General features: G+C 42.5%; 1 non-coding gene across 1 annotated transcript; it reads left to right on the top strand.

Annotated features, from left to right (window-relative positions):
- The first annotated feature begins 10224 nt into the window (after nt 1-10224).
- Nucleotides 10225-10356, top strand: LOC127197772 (small nucleolar RNA SNORA17). The gene has a single exon (XR_007831737.1). It is a non-coding gene; the product is annotated as a small nucleolar RNA SNORA17 (small nucleolar RNA).
- The last annotated feature ends 6558 nt before the right edge of the window (nt 10357-16914 follow it).

Genomic DNA, 16914 nt, shown 5'->3' with positions numbered 1-16914 from the left:
TTAGGATGGCTAAGATAAAAAAAAAATTCATGTGATAGCACATGAGGGAGAGGATGTGGAGAAAGGGGAACACTCTTCCAATGCTGGTGGGAATGCAAACTTGTACACCTACTTTGGAAATTAATCTCATACTTTCTCAGAAAATTGGGAACATCTCTCCCTCAAGACTCAGCTATACCACTCCTGGGCATAGAAGCAAAAGATGTTCCACCATACAACAAGGACATTTACTCAACTATGTTCATAGCAGTGTTATTCATATCATCCAGAAAACTGTAAACAGCCCAGATGTCTCTCAACCAAAGAATGGATAAAGAAACTGTGGTACATTTACACAATGAAATACCACTCAGCTATTAAAAAGAAGAAAATATTGAAATTTGCAGGCAATAGGATGGAACTAGAAATGATCATCAATTTCCATATGAGTCCCCTACTAATGGATCAGAGCTGTCCCTGCCGTAGACTCTGTTCCTGTGATAGAGGCCTGTGTAACCCCATTTCTGAAAAGGAAACTCCATTTTTAAGGAAAAGTGGCTTGGGCATGAACTCCATTTTCAGAAAACCCACAAGAATGTGCTTTGATCAGCTCACCTCTGATAATGCCTGACCATCACCTCTAGCCACAGGCAGCCAATTGGGGGCAGCCAGGATGCCTCGCTTTAAAAATATAGAGCTGCTGAGCTACCAGTTTGAAGACCCCTAACCTCTGACCAGAGTCACATAGCCTGAAGAGCACCTACCAGCTTGGGCCAGTTTGAACCAGTTCAGAGAGCTCCTAGGCCTGGGCCAGAGCCCTAACTAATCCCAGATGTAATCATGCTCTTGCCCCTGATCTGTGCCAATAGAAGTAAAGATTACCTAATCCACCTTGTAACCCCCCTTTCCAGCCTTTAAAAGAGGTCTGCATGGTCCCCTTGGGGGCATCGCCATTTTGTTTGAGAGGTCGACCTCAGCATGCTGAAATAAAGATGCTTTGCTTTTATGTACGACTTTAGACTCCTGGTGGGTTTCGGTGGGCATAGCATTCCCTGCATTTTAATCACTTCCCCATGGTGGGGTCCCTTACCGTGCCACAGAGAACAAGGATGCAGGCATTCCTGATGAAACTTGATAGGCTAGGGTCAGTTGGTCAGGGAGAAGGGCTCCCCATCTCTGAGGACTAGGGGAGGGGAGTTGCGGGGAGGAGAAAGGGAGGGTGGGACAGGGAGGGAAAGAGGGAGGGAGCTTACAATTGGGATGTAAAGTGAATAAATTTTTCAAAATAAATTTCTCCAGGAGACTGGTAAGTCCCCAGTACTCCTAGCCAATAAACTTAAATGTCAGTTAGGAATGGCTAGCCAAAATTATATAATCCTATCCTCCCCTTGCTTCCTACATCTGGTTGCAGCTTTTTCCTATAAAAAGCCTACTCTGAAAATGACCAACGTCACAGTTGGCTCCAGAGTCCATACTGCGCCCTGATGATGACCTTTGGTATTAAGCATTCAATAAACTTTTATCTTACCTGAGACTGGAGTCCAAGTGATCAGTGTTCTCCATTTTTCTCCCCGGTCCTTCCTGACGAACAGCTCTGGTGGGTCCTATTCTTTCACACCTTGAGGATGACTTCTTGCCCCCTTGCCAGGCACCATGAGTAGTCTCAGTACTTGAGTCTCCAGCTGTGCCTAAAGTCACTCCAGGACAGCTCTCCTTTCTGATCTTCCTAGCCCCCTGCCCATGCAGGTGAGCACTCCCTTTGTGTATGGGAACAGAATTTTCCCCTGTGTGTTCTCACCCCCATGTCCTAGGAAGAAGGGGGGAGGCCCTTCATGGTGTATCAACCTTTTTCCTCTAGTGACATCTGCAATTGGAAAGCCCAGAATCCCCCATTTTATGAGAAACCTTAAGCCCTCATTTCCCTCTTAGAAACTTTTTTCCTCACCCACCCGCCCACTTGGGAGGATATTTAACAACTTCAGACTTTCTTTACTATAGAGGAGTAGGGCTGCATTGGGTGGGAGGCCCACAACCTTGTTCCTGGGAGCAATGGCAGATACTCTGAGAATCCTGAGACTATCAGTGCCACTTTCCCTGGGACCAGCATGAATTGGGATCATAACACAGCTGAACGTAGAAAGGCACTCAAGAGTCATCACCATATTCTTACAGGGGTCTCTGGGTGGCTGCCAAGAGTCCTACAAATTCGATAAAGGTGAGTCAGTAGGTTCAGGGACCCATGGAGTCTCCAGCTGCCTTCTTGGAGAGGTTCCTGGATGCCTACTGGACCTACACTCCAATTGACCCCAAAGCACCAGGGAACGCAGAAGCCATCAATGTGGCCTGCGGGGATCAATAGTCTCCTGACATTTGAAAGTAGATCCAGGAGATTTATCACTTCAGAATTTATCTGAAGAAATGGAGATTTCCTAAAAGCCTTTTAACAATACAGTCAAGAAGACAGAGTAAGAACTGGCAAAGATCCTAGTCACAGCCCAAAAGCCCCAAAGAACAATGAGAGAGAGAGAGAGAGAGAGAGAGAGAGAGAGAGAGAGAGAGAGAGAGAGAGAGAGAGAGAGAGAGAGAGAGAGAGATGGAAGCAGTTTCTGGATGATGGAACCACAGCAGGCAGCAGTGATGGACATGGATCACATATTGTTGGCCTCTCTTTTCCTGACTGAGATATTGGCTCAAAAATCAGAACTAATTGCTGTCACCAAGGCACTTCATCTGGGAAAAGACAGGGTAGTCAATATCTACACTGACAGCCAGTATGCATTTGCCACTGCCCACATCCATAGAACAATATATCATGAAAGGGGACGGTTAACCACAGAGGGAAATACTATTAAAAAAATAAACAAGAATTTCTAGGCCCCCTGGAAGCCCTATGGGTTCCCAAAGGGCTAGCCATTATACATTGCTCAGGACATCAAAGGGGACAAAAACCCAAAGTTATGGACAACTACAAAGCAGATTTGATGGCTTAGGAAACAGCCAAACAATCACTCCCCCATCTGCTGGTGTCCCTCCAGGATCTGGTCTTTCCAAGTTTATTCTAAAGATCACCTGGATTATCAACGGTCACCTGACACCTCCATCAAAGATGGATGGAGACATACAATGGATTGGAGCAAGGTCATGGCAAAGACTTTAGGCAGGACCAGGGCAATACAACTTCATAAAAGCACTCATTTAATATCTTGGTGCATTTAAATTTCTGAATGTAAATCAGTCTCCATCACATCTTGTCATTATCAACTTAAAATATCTATTGAGACCTAAAAACATCTTAACCCCTAAACAACTAAGCTTCATTGTAAAACTAAGCTCCCTGGTCTTCAACTCCACCAGAGACATGAGAAGGAATAAACTTGAGTATGCTAGGAGTGCAGGTTAGTAGTTTTCCAAATGAGAAGATGACCCAGACAGTTTCCTACCTAAACAGTCACCCAAAACTCTCTATTATGTTGGAGCATCTTCTTTGGCCCTTCTGGCCCAATATGTCTGACAGACGTAGTATTTGTGAGGCAGGAACTAGAGGATTTACTTACCCTGTTTTGGCAGAGTTTGGCCGTTGACTCTGCCTACATCCAAGCTCACCCTTTTTTAGGCAGAATTCTGTCTGTGGTAGAAATAAGGACATTTTGGCCCAGTGGCTTGTTTTCTTCAAGGCTGTCAAATACAAATAGCCAAAACGCTAAGAATGTAATATTTATATAATTCTTAATTGTGTCATGGTTCTCCTTGCTTTAGGTTGTTTACTGTATATACGTATTATAATATAAATGTATATGTAAAAAGTAAAAAAAAAAGTTTAATTAATAAAAAGTAAAAGTACTAAAAACTGAAAATAAAAAGAAAGTTAGAACTCTGCCAGGAGGTTGCTGGTATCATTAATATTTCCTCTAAACAAATAAATGTTTAATTTTAAACAAAATAAAATATCTGAATTTTTAAAAAGTACTCATTTCGGACAATGAACATGAAAGAGCTAATAGCCTGCAACTTTCATATTGCTGGCCTGTCCAAAGAACTACAAGACATCATCACCAGATGTCACCCTTGTCAAATGACAAGCCCAATCTCCCAGGCAATGAGAGCTTCTCTGTGGGTCTACTGGAAAACAGACTTTAAGGGGATAAATTCAGAAAAAAAAATTGGTTATAAATATCTCCTAGTGTTTACAGATACATTCTCTGGAAAGACTGAAGCATTGTCTAGTGAAGAAGTAAAATCAGTAGTAAAAAGATTCATAGAAGAGATAATTCCTCGGTTCAGAACTCCAACAGTGGTAAACTCTCTCAGATTTCTAACCATGCTGTTCTAAAGTCAACCCAGGCATCTCAAAGGTCCAAACCAGTCTCCACCAGTATGAATAACACCTATATGGGCTCCCTCTGTTCCACCCCCATTGGTTCCAACCTAGTGACCTAGTCCTGGTCAAAAGACACCAGAGGCCCTCCTTGATTCCCCACTGGGAAGGACCTTACATCACAATCCTGACCACACCCACAGTTGTAAAGGTCAACAGGCTCTGAGCTTGGATTCACCATTCCCACCTAAACTTCACTCCCAAGAAACACCAGGACCCAGAGTGGCAATGGACAGTCCGGCTACATCCATGGGATGCATTAAAGCTAGGACTTGTGGCTGAAAACTTGCTTTGTTTTACTTTATTTTCCTTTTGGGACTTCTTAAAGGTAGTTATACATAGTCCTAAGGCCTCCAGACCTAAAACCTGGCGACGAAGATTGTCAGACACGAGAGAAGGTAAAATTATAACAGATCTTCATTATGATGACTGTTCTCGGCCTCCAGAAATAATAACAGATGTATGTCAGTTAAAGCCAGACCTGGAAACTCCCCGCTGTGGTCCTTAACTCCCAGGGCATAACAGCTTGGCAATATTTACTATCAAGTTCCAGAAGTATGTACTGGCTGTCAAGTTAACAATGTAGATGAAGAAAAACTCTTTAGGAAGATAAATACTATGCTTGCACAGCTGCAGCTCCGTCCACCTGCACCCAGTCCCCAAAAGATTATAAGTGTCACTACTGGGGATGTGAAATCAGGACATCAGGATGGAAAATAGACCATGACCTTCATATCAAGAGAGTACTCACTGGTAATTTAGATTGTGAGGTCCCTAAAACTTGTAATCCCCAGGTTTTTACCCTCAAATCTTGGGATCTTTTCCCTCTCTATGTTGACTAGAAGGCAGGACATATCTGGGGGTTCAGAGCCTATGTGGCAGGACTGGACCCTCGGATATTCTTTACAATCCAGTGGCTGGAAAACCTGAGATTCTATGCCCACTGGGACCTCTGGCACAGTTGCCAAAACTCCATCCCCACAAAGAAGATGAGCTCCACAACTCCTCAAGGCCCAGGCCCAAGGCTCTGTCTCTCTGGTGCCTCTGTAGACTAAACCTCCTTCTTTCAAGATCCCTCAACTCTTGCCATTACACAAGTCTCCCTTACTCAACACCACAAAGGCCACCTTTATACTCTTCAATGGTGACAGACTCCGCCCTTTTCTCCTTAAAAATCACTCCTGCAGGAACACACTCTTTTCCTCTCTTGCTCTTCTTATTTGCTGCTGTCTTTGCAGACACTGCTCCCCACTCTTACTTACCTCTCTTGTGTAATAAATATACTTTGTGCTAAGAATTGGCATTTCCAATACTGTTCCAGGGGAGCCTACTTCCCTTCCCAGAATTTTGTTATTTGGTTACAAGAATAACTCTTTTGATTATTTCTTATACATATTTTAAAATACATTATCTATATTTATGAAAGGATTATTGACTACATTTCTCCCACTTAGGTCATATCAACTCCAACCAAATAATTAGTACAGTGTAGTCTAATGGGGGACGTCCATGCTCCCTCATAAGTCAAGAAGGTATACTCACCTCTGACAACTGTGTTTTTGTTTGTTTGTTTTTACTTTAAAAGTCTCGGAGATGCTTCATCACAGATTCAAGACAGATTGAAAAACACCTTTAGGAGAATTTTCTATCTAGATTGATTAGAAATTTCCTTCATTCAAGAGTACTTAATAAAATTAGAGAGCTTATCATTCTTTGAGCAATAGTTACCAATCTTAAACAAAGGAAACAGCTTTCCTAAGGTTTAGGGTGTTGCCACTTCAATGGCTTTTGAGAACATTTGCTTTTCTTTTATAACCATAGTTTGCTTTTAAGAATGCAATGGAATTCCCTGTAGGAACATTATCTACAAAGCCAAAATATTTGGCCCCTACTACATAGAACACTAACAGGAAGCCTGGCCTCATGGGCTGCTCCCTAGGGAAGAAGCCGAGTTAATGCTTTGATGAAGGGGAAGGAATGAATAAACATTCAGGGGAGGTGACAGGTAAGCCTTTCATCTGAAACATGGGAGAAGAAATTATGCAAGAGGAGACTGGAAAGACAGACAAACATTATATCTAAAATGTGGGTAATTTAAGATTACTTACTAATACCTCTGTCAGAAACGTTGTGAGTCCTAAATAGTCACATATCTTCATTAGAGCATAAGGTTCTAGACTACTAGTGGACTTACAAAGCAAGTGGAAAAGAATAGGTTTTCTGGGGCTGTTGAAATGACAACTGGAAAAGCCACTTTGCTGATGAGCTTGAGGATCTGACTTCAATCCCTGGGACCCACATAGTGTAAGAAAAGAACTGATTCCTACAAATTGTTTTTGGACTTTACCTAGAAACATAATGAATGAATGAATGAATGAATGAATGAATGAATGAATGAATGAAGATCCTTGTCTTCAAAGAGATGGGAATGTTTAGTGGTAGTTGGGCTGTGTGTCCTGCTTCCCTTTCCATGAGGCAGTGGCAGCATTCATTCTCCTGAATTCAAGCCCAGTAAGCATGACTTTGAGAAGCTTACTCCAAGTGCTTATGCATGTCTCCTGTAGTTTGAAAGACACTGGTAACAGATGTCAGACTTGTGCTTAAGGAATCCAGACAAAAGCTTGGGACTGGGGACTAGTTGGTAGAGTGTTTGACTAGCATGAAGGAAGTCCTAGATTTGCTCCAACACAACATAAAATTAGGTGTAGGGGTGTACACCTGCCATTAAAACACTCAATAGGAGGAGGCAGGACGGTCATAAGGTCAAGGCCAAGGCTAAAGAGATGGATCAGCACTTAAGAGCACTGGCTTTTCCAAAGGCACTTTTCCAGAGGATCAAGGTTTCGGTCCCAGCACTACATGGTGGCTTACAATGATCTATAACTCCAGTTCCAGGGGAATCAGTGCTCTTCTGGCCTCTATGGACATTGCACACACACGGCACATATATATGCTGGAAAACTCACATATACATACATATATGTGTGTACATATGTATATGTGTACATAGGTATTTGCATTTATATGTGCATATATATACATGTATGTGTAGGTTGTATACTCCTTGACAAAGAAGGTTTCTTTATGTGATTAAATAATTATATAAAATTCTTAAACAGTATTTGACATAATTCTATGGAATACTGAGGAAATTTTTCATTTCTGTGTGGGTGTACTTTTAAAATGCCCTAAAGATATCTCACCTCTGTGTGTTCTTGGTCTCTAGTCTGTAAATCTTGGTGCTAAATGAAGTTACTTTGTATGGTCACTTAGTATTTGAATTCAACACACACTATAGTTTCAGAAGTATTGACTTTCATGAATATGGCTTTGATTATGTTATAATGACTTATTTCTACATTTTCATAAGAAAGTAACATAAATACAGGTAAAGAAAAAATAAGACATTGTTAGATTATTTTCCATTTTCTAATAAGGACATTGAGTGTTCACTGCATTCATTCTGACCTCTCTGCATCTGGGGAGGAAGTTCAGCTGTGCTCACCTTGCAAACAGAAGGACTGTGGGTCAGGTGGAGTGTCACTGTGTTTCAGGCCTCTGTGATGCTCAGATCTGCTGGAGATCTACAGGGTGGTAGGTAAAGCTGTGGTACTGTGCTTCTTTCAGTCTTATTGATGTATGAAAGTTTCTCAAAGGCAGTGAATATAATATTTTATTCCATTAGTCATTCAGTGAGTGATATTTATCTAAACCTTGAAAGTACATGAATTTATAGAAGAACCAATTCTCAATGTTCAGCAGTAATTTTTTCAGAGTCAAAGGGTATTACTACTTGGGCAAAGAATAACTTTGATCCATCTCATTTCTGTTGTTGTTGTTGTTTTCCCCCTTTGTTCCTCCACCTCCCCCTTTGGGTTGCTTTTTGACAGTCTTACTATATAGTTGGGATGGTCTGTAACTTACCTATGTTGTTTTAAAAGAAAATCTCAATCATTCTATTTTACAAATAAAGACTCAGGACCCAAATGCTGGATGAAAACCTGCTAGCTCAGAAAGGGAGAGAAAGAACCCAGCTGCCCTTCCTACTCAGCTCATGTCCCGATGGAAAAGGCCTGAAAGACTCACTAGCTCAGATGACAGGCCAGGAGAAAAAGGCCAAAAACCCAAGGCCAACGTCTTGCTAGCTCAAAACTCAGAAAGCCCAAAAAGCCAAAGGCTAAGGAGTTGAAGAACTCAAGCGTTAAAATCTTCTTCTACTTTTTAAATACTCTTCAACTCATAGTCCCTCCCATTCTTTAACCTCTGTCGGCTGATTTTTTGCTCCACCTCTTGACCTAGGGTTAACTTTATTAAATCCTGTGTACAGAAAGCTCGTGGACTAAATGTGTGTGTGTTAGGGATCAATCACACCAAACAAAAGACAGGTTTTTACAGTTAACAATCTCAGGGATCACAATGGGATCAAATATCCTGCAACACATCCATACAGCTGGAAGGCGAGTGTTAATGAGAAATTGTTTACATTGGGTTGGACTGTGAACATGTCTTTGGGATATTATTTCAGGCTTGTCAATGTTGGAAACCCAGTTCACTGTGGGTATGACCATTCCTAGGCAGGGATTTCTGAACTGAATTAGTGAAAAAGATACCTGCATAGCCAGCCAGATCAGCTAGATTAACCCTGGTGATAAATGGCATGACAGATTTCACAGCCAGGTCACCCTCATATCCTAAAGTACATTTTAAATTTTAAAAAGTCCTCAGTGTAATGTTCCCTTACAGAGAAGCATGAGAAATTTGAGCCGCCCACAATTGGTGTTTTGGAGTTGGTTTACTTAAAATTGTGCCACGTAGACAAACACTGTCATCCAGAGGAAAGGAAAACAGTAACTGCATCCTGCTGGGTCCAACGGGATTTCAAATAAAAGCAATTTGAACAAATTTCATCTACTCTTTATTTTGTCCAATCAAGACCCTTTTAGTTGTTTTGGAGCTAAAAGCAAAAACATATGTGCATCCACAAATTTATGATTATGGCCTGCTTCGTTATAAATGTAACACATCATCTGATTATAGTAACCAGTAGTGATGAGTCATAATTAAGGGTCTTTTGCAAAAACTTGGAGAAACGAAGCCTTTGGCCATAGCCAGTTGGCACCATTATTCCTTCTTTGGTTGTATGAATCAAAACACTTCCGGTGATACAGCTAATGTGTTGAGAACTCAAAGATTAGATGCACTCAGAAAGGTTGCAGTTTATATTTTAACTTGTGTCTATTTCCTTATATGATAGCAGCTTTCAGGGTGGCTAGAGAGATGGCTTTGGTGATTAAGAGCATTTACTGTTCTCCCAGAGGATCCCAGATCAGCTTCCAACCCTATGTTGAGAAGTTCACAACTACTTGTAACCCCAGCTCCAGCAGATTTGACACCTGTGGGCTCTGTGAGCTCACACCCCTCATTCAGATACACACATATACACATAATGAAAAATTAAAAAACAATTCTTCTTGTTTTGTTTTGCTTTGTTTTTCAGACAGAGTTTCTCTGTGTATCCCTGGCTGTCCTTGAATTCATTTTGTAGGCCAGATTGGCCTGGAACTCATAGAGACCCTGCAGACATAGCCTCCAGAGTGCTGGGATTGAAGGCGTGTACCACTGTGCCTGGACCTACACTGCTCATTAATTTCATAAGTTGGAAGATTAGTTGAGCAGCGTCTCGCCCTGAAGTAACTACTCCCTTTATTCAACTTAATGTCAGGCTTTTCTTTAATCTGTTTTTCTTCTTGAACACAGGAGTTAACCTCAAACCACTGTCTGGTGCCCCTTTTCTCCTCAAATTGTACATTTAGTATTTTCCCTTGCTCCGTTTGTTCCATTTTATTATAGACTTTCATAAAGGAACACTACCTATCCCAAGAGGCATTTCAGGCATGGCTGCTGTGTCCCATGTGTGTTGGTTGGTGGTGGAGAGGAGAGAGGTTATGTCTAAGCTCAGTGTTCTGACCTATGAACCTCTGATTGATTAGTAGCCTAACATTCCCTGAAAACAGTGAGCCTGGGATAGCCTCCAGTCCAGTGGCAGGGGGCCTGGACAGGGTGCTAGCCTGAGATGACCACCAGTCTGGAGCCAGGCGGGCTTGGATGGGCTCCCAGAGCAGGTATGAAGGTGGAGACTAGAAGACCACCACCTGCGACTCAGGACCTTGGGAGTGAGGGAGCCTGAGACAGAGGAGCATTGTAAGGTGCCACTCGAGCTGGCCTGGAGGGAATCCAGGATGACCACCAGACTAGTGCTGTTGGGTCTGGATAGTGATCTAGGCTGAGATGACCACCAGTACAGCACTGCACAGGCCTGGCTGGGCAGGTCATGTCTGAGATGACCCCTGCCAGGCACCATAACGCATGAGTGGGAGGGAGCATATGACCTCACTCATGAGACTACTCCTGAGATAAACCCAGATACTCTGGACCCCAGAAACCCTGGCCACAACTAAAAGGAGCAAGGAAGTGGTGGAGAAATGGAAGATAAACAGAAACAGAATGTGTGCACAGAGAAGAGAGGCAGAACTGGCGACGCAAGGGGAGTGAGGAACAACCTGATGTGAGAGGCTGGTGATGCCACCTGGGACCATGGTAGCGCCCTGGCCTGTGCCATCACCAGGGGCTATGTCTGGGTCCATGGCCCTGCAGCAGCAGAGGTCTGTCACCACCAAAGACCAGATGGATATCCGGAAGGGGCCACCCTTAGTGGTTCTTGGCCTAAAACATAGGCAATTCCACCTTGCCTGTAGGCTCCATTTTCTACACCTGTTTGGCACATAGCAAGCTGAGGGTCAGCCCGAGGCCACACCACTCAGTCCCAGTCCCAGAAGCTGCTTGTTTGCCTTATCTCTGCAGCTGCATTTCTCAGAATTTATCTCCTATCCTTGAAGTTTCTACTACTGAGATATATAGCAGAACATCTCCATTAGCTCCTAGGAACCTGCTTGCTTATCACCTCTACAGCTACATTCTCTCAAAGTTTCCTCCCTTATCGAAGTTTTTACTACCGGGCTAGAGAGCAGAATAGCTGCCATTCAGCTTCCATAGCAACCCTGCCCTTGCCTCTCTGAGACCCTATAAAAGCCCTGTGAAATTTTTCAATAAAGGGGGTTTGATCAGAATCCAGACTTGCCCTCATTTCTTCGTGGCTCCCTGTCCTGTCTCTTTTTCAGTCCTGCATCCCCCTCCCAGGTTCCGTTTGAAGATCTCTCGGGCTGGGGCAGACATCCCTGGTCTTGGCTGCCACATGTTGATATCTGAAAGCTGTATACCCCTCATCTGGGCATCATGGGAGATCGTTTCCTGAAGACATGAGAACAGGAGAGCTGGTCTGGCCTTTAGCCAGCTGCAGTACTCCAGACAACGGGTGTTTAAGAGATAGAGGACGATGTAAGGGTCTCTGTTTCTACTAAATGGAAAGACAGTGCCATGGGATTTTGTTTGTTTGTTCGTTTGTTTGTTTGTTTTGGTTTTGCTTCCCCCTCCATTTATTTATTTATTTAATCACTTTTCATCCTGTTCCCAGCCCACTCCCTCCCGGTCCCGCCCACACACCCCTCCTTTCATTTCCCCCTCTTCTTCCTCTCACAAAAGGAGAGGCCCCCAGTTGGTACCAATCCACCCGGCTACCTCAAGTCACCCCAGGACAAAACACACTCTCCAACTGGGAAGTGACAAGGCAGCCCAACTAGGGGAAACTGACCCAGTGGTAGGTAGCAGATTCAGAGACAGCTCCTATGCCTATCATTTGGGGACCCACATGATGAGCAAGCTGAACATTTGCTACATATGTATAGAGGGTCTAGGTTTGGTCCGTGCGAGTTCTTTTGTTAGTGGTTCAGTTCCTGTGAGCACCTGTTGCCTTATGTTAGACACTCTGTAAGTCTTCTTATGGTGCCCTTGACCCCTCCAACTCCCTCTATCCTTTGCCTACTCTTCCACAACACACCCTGATCTCAGCACATTCCTTGGCCTTGGGTCTCTGCATTTGTCTCCATCATCTGGCAGATTGAGCCTCTCAGAAGATAGTTATGCTAGGCTCGTGTCTGCTAGCATAGCAGAATATCATTAATACTGACAGTGATCTGCCCTCTCCCATGGGTGGATCTCAAGCGGGGCAAGTCACTGGTTTGAAATTCTCTTAATTTCTGTTCCATATTTACCCATTTACCCCTACATTTCTTGTAGACAAGACACATTTTGGGCCAAAGGTTTTATGTGTGGGTTGGTGTCCCCTTCCCTCTGCTAAGAGTCCCACCTGGTTACAGGAGGTGCTAACTTTATGCTGCTTAAGACCCATTGCTTGGTGTCTCAGCTAGGGTCACCACCATAGACTCCCAGGAGAACCCCTCTCCCAGAGATCCCCTTCAAAGATGTCTGTTTTCTCTCCCAGTTCTCATGAGCTCTCTTCCTTTCTCTTCCCACCTGATCCCTACTCCTGTTATTCTCCCCAGCCCATCTCCCACCCAGTTCTATCACTCTATCTATAGATATCTATTGTATTTCCTGTTCTGAGTGAGATTCAAGCATCTTCTATTAGTCTCTCCTTGGCCTCTTTGGGTCTATGGATTGCAGTATGATTATCCTGTACTTTGTGGCTAATACCTGCTTATAAGTGAGTATATACCATTTGTGTCTTTCTGGGTCTAAGTTACTTCACTCAGGATGATCTTTTGTAGTTTCATATGTTTGCCTTCATATTTCATGATTTCCTTGTTTTTAATAGCTGAGTAGTATTCTATAGTGTAAATGTACCACATTTTCTTTATCCATTCTTTGGTTGAGGAACATATAGGTTGTTTCCAGTTTCTGGCTATTACAAATAAGGCTACAATGAACATAGTTGACCAGGTGTCCTTGTGATAAGGTGGAACATTTCTGGGTATACACCCAGGAGTGGTATACCTGGGTAGATCTATTTCCAATTTTCTGAGAAGGTGTAAGATGGAATCTCAGAGTCATTTACACTTGCATTTCCCCGATGATCAAAGACATTGAACATTTCTTTATGTGTTTCTTGGCCATTTGAGCTTCCTTTGCTGAGAATTTTCTCTTTAGTTGTGTAACTCATTTTTAATTGGGTTATTTGGTTTATTGGTGTTTAATTTCCTGCATTCTTTGTACATTTTGGATATTATCCATCTGTCAGAGGTGGGCTTGGTAAAGATCTTTTCTTAATATGTAGGTGTAATTTTGATAGGTCTGCCTTTGTATGTTACTCAGTCTTTTTCCTTTCAGCTTTTAACATTCTTTCTTTGCTCTATAGATTTAGTGTTTTGATGATCATGTGATGGGCAGATTTTCTTTTCTGGCCAATCTAATTTGTATTCTACAAGCTTCTTGTATATCAAATGGCATTTCTTTCCTCAGGTTAGGGAAATTTTCTTATATTATTTTGTTGAAAATGTTTTCTGGAAAATGGGAATAGGGCTTCCTCAAGACCCAGCTATTCCACTCCTTGGAATATACCCAGAAGATGCACTACCACACAAAGACATATGCTCAACCATGTTCATAGCTGCCTTATTCATAATAGCCAGAACATGGAAGCAGCCAACGTGTCCCTCAGTAGAAGAATGGATAAAGAAACTGTGGTACATTTACACTATGGAATACTACTCAGCTATTAAAAACAAGGAATTTCCAAAATTTGTGGACAAATGGATTGAACTATAAATTATCATAATGAGTGAGTTCACCCAGAAGCAAAAAGAGTTAAATGGTATATACTCACTTATATCGAGACACTAGTCCAAGGGGTACGTCCCCATGAAAAACTACCAGGAAAGTGGGTCAGAGAGGAGGACATCCTATTGAGACTTTAGGTGTGAGAAGCCTGGGAGAATGAGGAAATAGAAGGATCCAGAGGGTCCTGGAAAACTACAGGCGGGTCTGGACCCTGGGGTCCTCCTCAAACTATGGCACCAGCCAAGGAAAATATAGGCAGTAAACTTCGAACCCCTACCCAGACTAGCCGATGGACAGGGTTAAGTGGAGAAGGAGATCTGACTTTCACACAAACTCTGGTGCCCCATATTTGACCATGTCACTTGGATGGGGACGCCTGGTGGCACTCTGAGGAAGGATAATAGGTCATCAAGAAGAGCCTCGATACCCTATGAGCATATACAGGGGGAGGAGGTCCCCCTCAGTCACAGACATAGGGGAGGGGAATAGGGGGAAGTGGGAGGGAGGAAGGAATGGGAGGATACAAGGGATGGGCTAAGAACTGAGATGTAATTTGAATAAATTAATATTAAAAAAGGAAAAAAAGAAAATGTTTTCTGATCCTTGGAGCTGGGACTCTTTACCTTCAATTCCTATTATTCTTAACCCAAGTATTTTCATGGTATTTCAGATCTCCTTGATGTTTTATGTCAAGAATTTTATAGAATTAATATTTTCTTTGACTGATGAATCAATTTATTCTATTGTGTCTTCTATGCTTGAGATTCTTTCTTCCATCTCTTTCAATCTGTTGGTGAACTTACATTGGTTATTCCTGTTTCATTTTCCCTAGGTTTTTCATTTCTCTGATTCCCTTAGTTTGTGTTTTCATTATTGCTTCTACTTTAATTTTCAAGTCTTGAACAGTTTTACTCATTTCCTTCACCTATTTAGTTTATTTTCCCATATTTCCTTAAGAGATTTATTCATTTCTTCTGTAAAGGCCTCTACCTGTTTGATTGTATTTTCCTGTATTTCTTTAAGGGATTTATTAATGTCCTCTTTAAAGGTCTCTAAGATTGGATTTGAGGTCACTCTCTTGTGCTTCTTTTATGTTACGATACCAAGGGATTGCTGTGGTAGGATCCTTGTCTTCTGCTGGTGTTGGCTCTTGTTTGTGTTCTTATGCTGTCTGCTAGCCATCTTGTTGTCCCCATATGTCCCTGTTCAATGCTGGAGTGTCTGGTGGTTTGGTGACTTCTGGTGGAGCTCTTGAGTGAAGCTGAAGTGTCCAGCTTAGTGACCACATGCTCAACCAATAGAGGTCGGGGATAAATCTCAGATCAAGGAGACTGAATGTGTCCCTGGGCTACTGGTGTAAGAGGGAGCTAGGACCAGGGATAGAGCTGGGGTATTTGGCTTCAGGGACATGGGGGAGAGTCCAACAATGGTGATTGGGATAGAGAAAGTGATTAAACCATTAGGGTCAATCCCTTTTGACCTATCAGGCCTTTGTAAAGTTTACGATTCCAAAAGAATTGGGTGCACTGTGGTCACTGGTTAAATTTTTACTTTAAACTTTGTGCCTCTGAGGTCATGTAAGGCAGGGCAGTGCGGGTTTTGGTTTTGGGGTGGCTTCCAAAGGAACAACGAATTCAGATTCTAGACTTCAAACATGTGGCAATTATGCATTGAAATGAGACTGTTGCATCAGTTGATTGAATGTCTTGTAATCAAACACGAGGAAAGACTCCAAAAATCACAAAAATAGTCAACAGTATGCACAATCATGTTATCTTTTCATGATATGAAATGCACATATCATTACCAACTTGACTGGATTTACACGCACCGTAGACACATGCTTTTATGGGGCATATCCTGAAAGTTTGACTAAGGTAGGGAGGATGTGGGTGACTCCATCCTCTGGGCTATAGATTCCCAGGCTAAGTAAAGAGGAGAAAGTGAGTTGAGCAACAGGGTTCATCTCCCTCTGCTTCCTGACAGTGGATGCCATGACACCAGCCACCTGTCAGTCCTCAAATTGCCCCCTACCCCTGCCATGATGGATGGACTACACCCTCAAGGTGTGAGTCAAGTAATTTATTCCTCATATTTCTTCTGTCAGATATTTTGTTTCAGAAGTGGAATGAGGAACTAATGCAATGATCAAGGGAGTAGACTGTAAACGACTCAGTGATTAAAAATCTGGAAGTTCACACTGACTTAAATTAATCAATATTGGAAGATAAGGAGAGCCTTATCCTAGCACAAATAACTGAATTTTGATGTGGCAGCAGATGAAAAGACTAGTGAGATAATAATATTAAAGAGACTGTGTGATCTCTAGAACTCCACACAACCATCCATGAAACAAATGGGCAAAGTAAGAGAATTAGAAGATACACATGTGCCAAGTGACCAAAGTTCACCTTACCACTACTGGGACAAATGGACATCAGGAGTCTTAGCATTTTCAGGAGGCACCATATCATTCAGGGAGTATTCACATACAAGCTGTGCAATTAGAACCTTTTTCTCAAAAGGATTTCAGGCAGATTTGAGTTAACAGATATTCTGAGAAGCTCACATTGATAGAAAATTTTAATTAAAATTTACATATGTATGCAAGTGTGTCTGTCACATGTGTGTTGATGCCAAAGGAAGCTAGAAAAGGGTGCTGGCTTCCCTGAAGCTGGGGTTAGAGGTGGTTCTGAAGCCCCGATGTGTGCTCTGAGAAAAGCAGCAAATGCTCTTAGCCAATGAGTCATCCCTCCAGTCCATGCCATTCTCTTTCAATGGTCAAACATCTTCCTCTTCCCAAGACAAGGCTGAGACATTGCTTCTTATTCAAAGAGACTATGGATGATCACCTAAATACAATTCTG

This window comes from Acomys russatus, chromosome 13, assembly GCF_903995435.1.
Source record: "Acomys russatus chromosome 13, mAcoRus1.1, whole genome shotgun sequence".
In the NCBI taxonomy this organism is placed as follows: Eukaryota; Metazoa; Chordata; class Mammalia; order Rodentia; family Muridae; genus Acomys; species Acomys russatus.
The sequence above is the reverse complement of the archived record's forward strand: the minus strand, read 5'-3'. Positions and strand labels throughout refer to the sequence as shown.